Here is a 13,384-nt window from a genome sequence, read left to right on the forward strand (position 1 = left end):
CTCACTTGTTTTTCCATTGCAAGTTTAGTGTGAAGGTTTGGGGGAAGATCTTCTTGTGGATGGAAATGGAGGAGGATGAAAATAAAAAAAAGGATGATTTGGCTGGCGACTGTGTGGTGTATGTTGCTGATGAGAAATAATGTCATGTTTAAAAATATTATTAGCTCTTTAGATGATGTTATGTCAAACATTAAATTGATTTCGTGGCAATGGCTTGTCATGGGAGTTAAGCAAAAGGGGTGTGTCTGTTATAACGATTTGTGTAAAAGCCTCCGCAACTTTTTAAACTTATAATTGTTTGAGCTAGAGTACCGCTTGCACTCCATTAACATTTTATGCTTATAAAAAAAATATTATAATAACCTATCTTTTTCTTAAGCAAAATGTATTTTGTCTTAATAGTAATAATAATAATAATAATAATATAATAATAATAATAATAATAATAATAATGATATTTTTTAAATAGGCAATGGGATTAAAAAAAGAGTATAAGGGATACTCCACCCGAATACAAAACGAAATACTTCTACTAATCAAAACAAGTGAGAGGTAGAATATTTCACACATGAAAGTTGCAATTACTCACAATTTTATGACTAGGATATAACCACTTCCAAGACTTGAGAATGATCTTCGTCATACATTCAATAAAACTAAATAACTCATTCTTGAAAATGATCGCATTACGCCTCATCCAAAAACACCACACCGTGGCTAACCAAATAACCGCAACAATTTCCTTTTGGCTAGAATCTTCACCTTCTCAAAGACAAAAGGGAATCCCTCAAACTCTTCCAAGGATAAATTCTCAATGGGACCAATCCACTCAAAGACCTTCTTCCATATAGCCACCACTACACTATAGGAGCATCATGACAAGGCAATGACAAGGTTGCATAACCGGGTCAAATATGAGTTCCTTATTCTCAGGATAACTTAGAACAACAAATCAATTAGTATTAATTTACTTTAATGTGTTGTTAATTATCTTTAATATTTGCATTCATTATATTTGTATATGTGGAGAATATCTCTCTATAAATGTACAGTATCATCTATCAATAAAATATAACAGTTTTCTATACTTCTATATGGTATCAGATTTAACCAAAAACAAAAAACAAAAAGCTTAAACGCAACGATCCATACCTGAATCTTCACCATGCCTTCATTCCATACTATCCAAATCAGTGAAACTACACCAGTATGAAAGAAACGGTTTTTATGGCTCAACCACCTGGTATGAACGACAAGCTTCATTATGTCTCTCTCAAACCGGTTCTCACTCAAGAACATGGGAACACCTCACTATTTCTTGGGAGTTGAATTCATCCCCACGACTACGGGCTTATTCTTATCGCAACATAAATTTATTCGAGACATTCTTGAAAAATTTGAAATGACAGGAGCAAAACCGTCCCCGACACCTTTATCTCAAACAACCACTCTAAGCTTGCATGACGGAACCCCGACAACAGATTCCACACACTATAGAAAAGTCCTTGGATCACTTCAATACTTAAATCTAACAAGGCCAGATCTTTCATTTGCCATCAACAAACTCTCACAATTTATGCACAAGCCAACCACATTACATCTTCAACATCTTAAGAGAATGCTTCGTTACTTGAAATCCATAATGAATTATGGTATTATGCTGCGCAAACCAACTTCTCTCAACTTACTTGCCTACACTGATGCAGATTGGGGTGGTAATGCTGATGATAGAACCTCAACCTCTGCATACTTAATATTTTTTGGTGGCAATCCGATCTCGTGGACATCAAAAAAGCAAAGGTCAGTAGCTCGATCGTCCACTGAAGCAGAATATCGAGCAGTAGCAACAGGAGCAACTGAACTTATGTGGCTCCTCAAATTAATCAAAGAATTACGGGTACCAATTCAGCAACCTCCAAGGATTCTATGTGATAATATAAGGGAAACCTATCTATGCGCAAATCCTGTCTTTCATACTAGGATAAAGCATGTCTCAATGGACTACCATTTTGTTCGAGAACAAGTTCAAGCTGGCACTCTACAAGTTTCTCATGTCTCTACAAAGGATCAACTAGCTGACATCCTCACAAAACCTCTTGCCACACAACAATTCAAAAATCTCACATCCAAGATGCAAGTTATCGATGGAAACTTGCTCTTGAGGGGGCGTATAGGAGCATCATGACAAGGCAATGACAAGGTTGCATAACCGGGTCAAATATGAGTTCCTTATTCTCAGGCTAACTTAGAGCAACAAATCAATTAGTATTAATTTACTTTAATGTGTTGTTAATTATCTTTAATATTTGCATTCATTATATTTGTATATGTGGAGAATATCTCTCTATAAATGTACAGTATCATCTATCAATAAAATATAACAGTTTTCTATACTTCTATATACACGACACTCCCCTAAAATATGCGATAGACACTCCTCCTTCATCGAACAAAAGACACATCGCAAGTCACTACTATCAGAAATGCCCCTGTTGTTCAATTGATCCTTAGTAGCTTTGTGGCTTATAAATTTGTTGGAAGAGCTGGGCAGCAATATTGGTGAAGTTGTCACACTCTTGGTTGATAACGTTTCGACCATTAACCTTGCTAAGTATCCCATTACACATGGGAGGAACAAGTATATTGAGATGAGGTTTTATTACTTGAGGGATATGATGTGTAAAGGCAAGCTGAGATTGGGATATTGTCGAAGCAAAGAACAAGTTACGAATTTATTGACGAACAGGGTAACAAATATTGTGTTTAAGAAGTTGGTGATGAGCTTAGGCATCAAGAACTTAGAGCATTTGAATTAAGGTGGTGTATTGGATGTGCGTGATAATTCAAATAAGCACTTTTGGAAGCTGAAATTTGGTTATGTCGAGGCTTTAACCAGTTATAGTAAATAGCCTAACCGGTTAGAGCAAGTGTTCTCTCTCTCTCTCTCTCTCTCTCTCTCTCTCTCTCTCTCTCTCTCTCTCTCTCTCTCTCTCTCTCTCTCTCTCTCTCTCTCTCTCTCTCTCTCTCTCTCTCTCTCTCTCTCTCTCTCTCATTTTCATCTTCTCCAATTACACTTTTTTCTCCATTGATTCACCAAACTACATTGTATATGTTCCAACAATATCATTGTGTAGTTATTGTGTTCATCTACTACAACATTTTTTGTTTTTGGAAATATATTTTTATGCAACATGTGTAAATTGTTGCTTATAAAAATATTAGGCAGCGGTTTTTTTGTGTTGCCAAGAAAATTCTCACAACAACTCACAAATGTTCTATAAAGTATTATGACAACAACTTTTTTAGCGTTCATGTTATTTATCTTTAACAATAACTCATAAATGTCTTCTTAAATATTATTAGAACAATTTTATATTATTTCATAACAAAAGCCTACATGCATAACAATTTCTAAAAAAAAAAAATATCACACGAATTTTTTTTTCCAAACATCATAACATTTTATTTAACAATAATAAAATATATATTTTATAAAATATGATTTGATTAACAGTCTTCTTACAATAAAACAATCAATCTATCTTAAAATTTAAAATAAATTATATTTAAATACACAATAATTTTTGAAGGTGATTTATAATTATATATTTAATTTTATTAAATGGTCTAGCGGTGAAATTTAGTTATAACGTGCCTAAATTTTTCATAATAATTTTTATTTATGATGAATTTTAATACTAACTTTTAATTATGAGCATGGTTTGCAAAAAAAATTAACAGCATTGATTATATTATATAAACATTGTTTACTTAGATACATTGATTATATTATATGCAAAACAAGAAAAAGATTGAAACAATGAGATTGAAGATAAATTGAATAATTAACTAGTCAATGACCCGCGCGTTACGCGGCAATGATTTATATATAAGTTTGTACAAGGTTTTAAATATTATATTTATAATTTATAGATTAAATTTTGAATATTTTAAATATTATATTTATAATTTATAGATTAAATTTTGAACTTTTAGAATAGATAAATCTTGCATTTTGAATTTTTATAACTTTGAGAAGTTTTGAATAAATGTTTATTATTTTTTAATTTTAAGTTCATAAATATTTTTAATTTTACTATAAATTTATCATAAATTATGTATTAAATAAATCAGTTTAAATTCATATTTACGAAATTAATAAATAATTATTATTATTATTATAAAAAAATTGAACGTTTAGTATAAAAGAAATATTTTATACATTAAAAGAAAAATAGTAGTATAAGATAGAAATCGTTGCATAATCATTTATTATGTGTTACATTTATCATGTAGGAATTATGAAAATGTTTTTTTATCACATATTACTTTTATTATATTTAATACATTATAATCAAGTTTTTATTTATCATAAAAATATCACTATAAAAATGTGGTCCCCAGCGACGTAAAATAGCGACGTGGTAATCACGTGAGTAGTTGCGACGTGATTACCACGTCACAACCAATTTTTATATTAAAAAAATCAAGCCAGCGTTATAATCAGAGAACTCAGGGTTTGTTTTTTTTAAAAATAGTTGCGACGTGGGTATTGTAACGCCCCGAATTTAATTAATTAGTTAATTAAATTATGGAAGGAATTATTTATTGGATTTAGCTGAAATTGGATTGTTATGCTGATCGAAGATATTAAGTTTAAGTCGGATTTATTTAGTCGGTTTAATTGGAGGATAATAGTAAGAATAATATAATTTATTTATTGGACTAATTGATTTAAGTGAATTGGGTTGGATTAGTGTGTGGTAAATAGCAATGAGGAAGTGTGAATGATTGGCCCAATAAGAGTTATAGGAGTTATTTGGATTATTTGGAAAATAAAGAAAAAGAAAAGAAATAGGTTTTTGTTGTACTGTACGAAGAAAATAAGGGTTTGGAGGAGAGGTGAAGAAGAGAGCCATGGCGGAAGAGAAAAGCCAGGGGAAGTCCAATTTTCGCATCAAGTTTTTGTGGTGAGACACCTTAGCAAAACAAACGTTTCTCCCGATCCAACCGTTGGATCGTCGCGGTTCTTGGACACAATGTTCCAGACTCGTAGAGGTAACTTCTGACCAGAGCGATTTTCGTTTTGATGATTTTAAGTCCGTCTGACAAAACGATTTCCGAACAGGTTTTTGGTGCGTCTCTGCACGTTGTTAGAAAAGATTTTCGGAGAAAAGTTGGAAGCGGCGGCATAAGCTATGGCAGCCGGGAGAGTAGAGGAATCTCCAATCCAAAGGTAAGGGTGGCGTTCTTACTCTATAACCGGGGTTATGATGAACACGTATGTGGGATGGGGTTTATGAATTTGCCTCAGTGTCGGTGTTTGATTATGTGGTTGATTCTGAGTCCTTGGTTGTTATTCATAATTGGTTGCTCCGTGTTGATTTGGGGATGATTTGTAGGTTGCTGTTGTATTGTGTTTTAGTGGTGGAAAATTGTTATGTTGCTGTTATAAATGTTGTGTTCTTGAATTAAGTTGTAGAAATTCAATCAAATGAATTGGTAGTAATGCTTATTATTAGAAATAGTTGGCATGTGGTATAAGTTGCAGAAAGTGGAAAATAACACGAAGGAGCAATGCCAGAAGTATAAAGTAGCAGGCTGAATCGGTAGCCTAATTATAATACGATAAAAGTAACTGTAGCAATAATGATGGCTTATGTAGCGGTAATTCAAGTAACGGAGTTGTTGATAATTAACAAATAATAATAATTAAGTTGTTGGTGCCTTAGTGGTAGATGTTGATAGCGAATATTAAGTTGATAGCTGCAGAGTTGTTACAACCTTGGTAGGAATAATTTGGTAGTAGTATAAGGACCGATGATGTAAGTTGGTGGACAATTAAGTATAAGTTGTTGAGTAGAATGTAGTATATGTTGCTATTAAGTAGTATAAATAAGACTTATAATAATAGTCGGTATGAGTAAGCGTTGTGTCGAGTTGTTGTTGTTATGTTGTTTCTAGTATGTTATTATTGAATATGATATAGTTGAATATGTTGTTAGTAAGTTGTTGGGAATATGTTGTCGTTGTTGAACAAGTTGTTATTACTATGTTGAAATGTTGTTGTTATACGTTGCTGTTGAATTGTCATTGATTACGTTGATGATGTGGTAGGCCTATGGCCAATGTTGAATAAGTTGAAAATTAATTATGTTGTTCAGCGTTGTTATTGTCCCGACTTGTGGGCATGTTTAAGTTGTAGGTCGTATGACCAATGTTGGATTAAGTTGATGCATCTGTTGCATGTTCAAGTTGTTGTTTACGTTGTTGTTGTTGTTGTTTCGTTGTTGTTGTTATGACGTTGTGGTTGTTGTCGCATGCATACATTTGCATTGTTTACGTTGGCCTAGATGGCACCTGATTACGTTGGCCTTGATGGCACCCTGTTTACGTTGTTGAAATGCCTCGATAACCTGGCATATGTTTACGTTGGGAGTTTTACTCCAAATGGTACCACATGCATTTGCATAGTTGAGTCACATTCGATTTGTATGTCTGAGCTGTTGTTGATGTTTAAGTTGTTACCGTTGTTGTTGTTGTTGATGTTTAAGTTGTTACCGTTGTTGTTGTTGTCGATGTTTAATTTGTTATCGTGTTGTTGTTGTTGTTGCTATTTGATAAATTGTCGTTTGATATAAGTTGATGTGGTTATAAGTTGCTTTTGTGATTAAGTTATTGTTGGTTATAAGTTATGATTGCCATTAAGTTGTTATTGCTGTTAAGTTGTCATTACTGTTAAGTTGTTGTTGTGATCAAGTTGTTGTTACTAAGTTGTTGTTATTAAGTTGTTGTTATTAAGTTGTTGTTACTAAGTTGTTGTTATTAAGTTGTTGTTATTAAGTTGTTGTTACTAAGTTGTTGTTATTAAGTTGTTGTTACTAAGTTGTTGTTGCTAGTAAGTTGTATTGATTTAAGTCGCTTACTCGTTGTTGTATAATTGCTATGTAAAGTGGTAGAATTTGTATAATCCTAATCTAATATACTGTTTATCATACACCTGTTTATATTGTATGATATCTCACCCCTTCTGTAATGATGTTACCTATTATGGGTAATTGAGCAGGTACTCAAGAATAGCTGTGGAAGCGAAGTAACTTTATGAAGTCTTTAGTTGCTGTTAGTCGATTGGTGTCTTGCTCTGATACGTAGCACTCGGGATGGGATTATGATTGTTTATGTCGGTCATGTTGTTGTTATTATAAGACGATGAATAGTTGTTATTATTTGTTGTTGAAATTGTTTCTAATTGTTGTTATTACAATAATTCTTGAATAATTATAAATTGAAGTTTTGATTTTAGTTGGATAAAGTTGTATATGATTTATAAGTTATGAACGCCGAATGCTATGTATCATAATAAAAGCAAATATAGGTTGGTTGTTTGTTGGAATAAGTTGAGAATGTAATGCCTCATGTTTAATGTTTGAAATTTCCGCATTCTGATTTAAATATAACGTTGGGTAGATTTGGGGTGTTACAGGTATCACGTCGCTACCTAAAAGTAAAAAATAAAAAAAAATAAAAACTTTAACGTTGTAGTTGGAGGGAGTTTTGAAATTTTTTGAATTTGAGTTGTGACGTTACTCCCACGTCGCAACATTTTAATGGGAAAATAACTCTGCCACTGACTTGATTGTTTACAGATGTGGCAGAGTGTGTAATTATTATTAGGGATAATAGACATTTACCCCTGCCATATAGGCGAGATTCGGGTTACCCCTATTAATTTTTTTTTGGATTACCCCCTGTATTTTTAGGGTACCCTCTAAGCGTGTAAAAAACAGTGAAAAACCAGGGGGTAAATTAAAAAAACAAGATTACAGGGGGTCCTAGGGGGCTAAATCATAGAACTTTTCATATTTCAAGGGGGTAATTCAAAAAAAAATTAATAGGGGGATAACTCGAACTCGCCTATATGACAGGGGGTAAATGTCTATTATCCCTTATTATTATGACCGTTTGGTGGTAGCGACGTACCTCTCACGTGGCAATGTGATGACCACGTCGCTGATTTCTTTATATATCACTTCAAAAAACCAAAACATTTACGTTTCAGTTTAACAAGTTTTCATTTTCTTCTTGTTTCCTTCTCTTGTCCCTCGCCTCGCCCCTGGTTCTTTCCCACCACCATTACAGCTCTCTCAAATACCAAATTAACTCAATCAATCTCTAATATTTCCCCTAACAAGTAACTAAATTTAAATTTTATTTTTATAATTTTGTTTTTAATAATTTTTAAATTTCTGAATTTAATTTAGGGTTTTTTTGGTTGAAGTTATATTTTCAAAGAAGATTGAATAATTGTGAAGAAAAATATATTGGTACTAGAAGATTGGAGGAGATTTGAAGAAGAGGTAATTTAGTAACTTTTTTTAATTTTATTTTAATTGTGATTTATTTAGTTGTTAGTTAGGTTTTAATTGATTTATCTTTTTATTATATATATAAGTTTAATTTATATTTAAAACAGAATATATATACTTAAATAAATTTATTTAGTTGTTATTGTGTTTTTCTCTGATTTTTTGTGGTTTTTTTTTATTTAATTATATTTTTATTTTTATGAATTTTATTATTTTTTTAGTATAAAATATATTAAAACAGAATATAAAATATTTTTTTAGTATAAAATTTATTTAGTATAAAATATTTTTTTAGTATAAAAAATTTATTTAGTATATATATATATATATATATATATATATATATATATATATATATATATATATATATATATATATATATTTTAAAACAGAATATAAAATATATAAATATATAATAAAAAACAGAATTATTTTTGCATATATAAAAAATAAATTTTTTATATTTATAATAAAAAGATAATATTTTTATATTATGAATTATGAAAATAAAATATTAAAAAGAGAATATTTTTATACATAGAAAATTATTTTTTAATAATTATACTAAATTTTTTTAAAAATAGAATATTTTTATGCAATGAAAACGGATTTTTATGTTTATATAAAGTAAGTTATTTTTTTGAAAAATAGAAATATAAACAAACTATAATTAAAAATACATCATTTTTGTATATATTTTATAAAAATAGTGTTATTAAACAAATTATAATAGAATATGTTTTACTATGCAATATATATTATTGTTTTTAAAAATAGAAATTATTAATAAAAATAATATACATATTAATCTTAATGAATGTAGAAGTTATGTTTACAAAATATTATTATTATTTAAAAATTAAAATTAAAAACAAAATATTATAAATTTACATTTTTTAAATAGAATATATTATATATTTAATAAAAAATTATATTTATTATCTTTATGAACTATAGTGTTATATGAGTAGTAATGTAATATATATTTATATCGTACATGTTTAATAGTTGAATCAAAAATAATATTTTTAATAATATTAAATATTTAATAGTAATATTTTTATTAAATAATATTTTCAATATGTGTAGTTTAAAATGTGTAGTTAAAAAAATAATAACTTTATGGTTCACATATGTTCAATATAAAATGTGTAGTTAAAAATATTAGTAGTATTGTTCTTAAATAATATTTTTAAGAATAGTAAATATTAACTAGTATACGTATAAGAATAATATTAAGTTGATTAATATTTCTAACTTAAAAAGACAATGATTGTATAAATGTGTAGTATGGAATATTATCGATATTATCGTAGTTGGATGTACGATAGAACATTTTCAGGAAGAATGAGACTTAAACCCAATTTTATAGTAGGAGTTGAAGGGTTTATCAATTGTGCGTTTGCTCAGGAATTATGTCGAAGCGAAGGAGTTAGGTGTCCCTGTCTTAAATGTGAATGTAGACCAATAATTAGTGATCCACATGAAGTAACTACTCATTTGCATAGAAGGGGTTTCATTGCAAATTATTGGGTTTGGATGTTTAACGGTGAAGAACTGCCTAGTAACGTACCAGAGACTAGCAATGCGCATGCTTCAAGTAGTCAGTCGCCTATGGAGTTTGAGGAGAATTTTAATCTGATCGGTTAGATGGTTGAGGATGCTTTTAGTGTGAATGTGACATATGATGAACCTGGAGATTTTGATGGGGAAGAGTTGTCGAATGAGGAAGCGCAGAGATTTTATCAATTGTTGAATGAGATGAATACGCCGTTGTATGAGGGCGCGCCAGACTCAAAGCTGTCAATGTGTGTGAGATTATTGGCCGCCAAGGCAAATTGGAATCCATCTGATCAGTGTCTGGAACATTTCGCCAAAATGATCTTGGACTCCACCGCAACGAAAGACAACTTGCCTACAAGTTATTATGATGCAAAGAAGTGGGTGTTGAAGTTGGGTTTAAAAGTAAGAAAGATTGACTGTTGCGTTAACGATTGCATGTTGTTTTATGACAATGAGTTTGGTACTCAAGATGGTTCGTTAGATGAGTGTAAGTTTTGTGAAAGTCCAAAGATATCAAATTCGCAGTAGAGCCGTTAACAGCAGGCAAAAGCCTGTAGCAGTAAAATCCATGTTTTATCTTTCGATAATACCAAGGCTAAAAAGATTGTTTGCCTCAATGCACAGTGCAAGTCAAATGACATGGCATCATTCAAACCAAACAAGTTCAGGCACTATACGACATCCATCTGATGGTGCAGCATAGAAGCACTTTGATCAGACACATCCAGATTTTGCTGTCGAACCTAGAAATGTCAGGCTAGGATTATGCTCTGATGGTTTTTCCCCATACGTGCAAGCGTCGGTGTTGCACCCCAAAATTTGCCCTCTTCACCGTGCTGTAAGTTATCAAAGACGTTTATTTCGTCGTTCAAAAATCGAGAAAAATTAAAGAGTTTCTATTGCTTCGAGATCATTAAGTCAAGAGCCTGTGGAGTGAATTGCAAAAGAAGAAGTCATGGTACAAGGTTATGAGCTTAAGGAAAGCATTGTGTTCAAGGTGTCATTATACTTTCAATTTATTGGTGGCTTATCGCACAAGTTTGGTTTGGATCAGAAATTAAATTGAATTAGGGGTCTATTGGAGTTTGCAAGTGGATCGAAATTTAATCACTAAAAGAATATCCATGCAATTCTTCATTCAATCCCGATTGTGTCTTTGGTTGGATGAGGAAGTTTAATTTAAAAGCGCATTCAAGATTTAATAATTCATCAAGATCGTCATGAATTCAAGCTCATTCAAGCATTATCCGAGTTTCACTCATTTGTTATGCCATTGAGGTTTTAGAGAAGAGAAATATTATTCTTACACGGTTATGTGACACTACACCGTAGTATCATACGGTTTTAATTTCTTTGAATATTTATTCATTATTTTTTGCTTTGTTCTGACACAAACAAATACATAGCAAGCTCAATTTTATACGGTGTAATGGTATGGTGTATGATTTTTGGTGTCTAAATAGCAACCCTCTTTAGAGAAAATTGGAAAAATTTTGAATGCTCACAAAGTCAAGGGTTAAATTCAAGGACTCATTAGAGTCAAGGTTATTTTACAAGAGAAATTTACAAAATTGCATTCCAAAGTCCATACAAAGCCCATTACAAAATATACTATCCATTACACATCCAAACCCATCATTCAGTCAGCAGAAAATACATAAAAATACTTTTGGTGTATGGTTTCCAATTCTAATCTTCATGACAGATTTGTTCACATATCCAGGCCCCCACAAAACCGTCACCTTCATACATCAATTAAAACTCCTGCATAATCCTTGCACCCGATATCAAAACTGGACCTGTTCCAAACTGTTAAAAAAGCCAAATCGACCTGCAGCCTGCACAAATAAAAACCGAACCAACATCACTGCAAGGGAAAGGGGCATCGGTTCAGAAAATGAAATAAAACCATTCACAAGGTTCAAGATATAAAAAGAATCGATAACAAACTCAGAAGAAAAAAGAAGAGAAAAAAACGAAAAATATAGAAAAGAATCGATAACAAACTCAGGTGGAGGACTGACCACATAACAGAAACTGAGAACTTGTAACAAACTTTTTTTTCTTTCGGGATATTCTCTCTGAAACCCTTTCAATCTTCATCTCTTCCCTTGCTGAATTTCTTTGGATTCACCAATCATTCTTCACCAACCTTCATCTCACCTCTCTCTGAAAATCACGCTACAATCCCGACCAGAAAACTCTTCACAGCTTCATCATCACCAAAAATCGATCTCAAACCATAACCATTTCTCATCACCACACCTCGACCTTCATCCACCACCATAACCTTCTTTAATCATCCACTCTTCAATCTTTGAAGGATTTCAACGGAGAAAATGAGAAGGAGAAAGGAAGAACCGAATCAGAAAAAACAAAACGTAACAACCTGTAACAAACTATTCGCATAACCGATTCTTACCTTCATCACTCTTCACAAAACTCTCTGCACTCTTATTCTTCACTTCAATCATCACGTTCATCATCTTCAATCAGAATCACATCACGGTCATCATCTTCAATCAGAATCACATCACGTTCATCATCTTTCATCATCAATCTTCGCCATCATCGACTTCGTATATCATTATCACCGCGGCTCTATCTACAACAAAAACATCACGGTTAGATCATCAAGAACGCAGAGAGGAAAATTGATTCAGAAGCAGAAGAAATCGAAGAAAGAAGAAACGAATGGAGGAAGAAGATTCACGAGTAGAAATTTGAGAGAGGAAGCTGTTTACCTAGATTTCACGTCAAGGCTTTCCGAAATTCTATTCATCGTCGTCACATCAGAAGAGACGCCGGCATTTCTCCGACAGAACTGAGATGAATTCGGGAGAGGATTGATTGAGACAAGAGGAAGAGAGATCGAGTGAGCGAAGCAGAGAGATCGTGAGTGACAAACGGAGAGATGTGAGGAGAAGAGGACGTGGCCGGACGATTCACGGTGGCACGGTGGCGCTACGGGGAACTCGTCGGAGAAGGAAGGTTGAGGAGATCCACCGGCCGCCGCGAATGAGAGAAGAGGGAGATAAGTCTGTTTTCAAAATAACTCTGATAGCCACAATTTGGTAACCCTAATTTCCCTCTTTTAATTCATGATTATTCATTAAATGAAGTTTAATATGATTAATTTGAGAATGAATCGTGGTTAGATATGATTAATTGTATGTTGATAAAAATCTAAAAAAATGTGTTGAACAAAATCTGATAAGGATTGATCAATTCCCTGGGCCTTCAATTTGCACGCTATCTACACCTCTACAAGCCAGCATCACACGTTTTTTGGACAGAAAATATGCATACAAAAAAAACATTCTCTTGGGCCATACACTCCTGTTTGAGCCCACACGCCCTCCATTTGTTTGAATTCAACAACAAAAACGTTCTGCTGGACCAATATGCTTTGGCCCTGCGCCCTTTACTCAGGCTGCACAACCAGTTGTACTCAT

General features: G+C 32.3%; 1 long non-coding RNA gene across 1 annotated transcript; it reads right to left on the reverse strand.

Moving 5' to 3' along the window:
- Positions 1-11,253: 11,253 nt before the first annotated feature.
- Positions 11,254-13,101, reverse strand: LOC131640937 (uncharacterized). The gene is made up of 4 exons (XR_009295385.1): positions 12,674-13,101; positions 12,352-12,534; positions 11,954-12,244; positions 11,254-11,767 (listed from the first exon to the last, which is right to left on the reverse strand). It is a non-coding gene; the product is annotated as an uncharacterized LOC131640937 (long non-coding RNA).
- Between the last annotated feature and the right edge of the window lie 283 nt (positions 13,102-13,384).

Source organism: Vicia villosa, unplaced genomic scaffold, assembly GCF_029867415.1.
Source record: "Vicia villosa cultivar HV-30 ecotype Madison, WI unplaced genomic scaffold, Vvil1.0 ctg.003412F_1_1, whole genome shotgun sequence".
In the NCBI taxonomy this organism is placed as follows: Eukaryota; Viridiplantae; Streptophyta; class Magnoliopsida; order Fabales; family Fabaceae; genus Vicia; species Vicia villosa.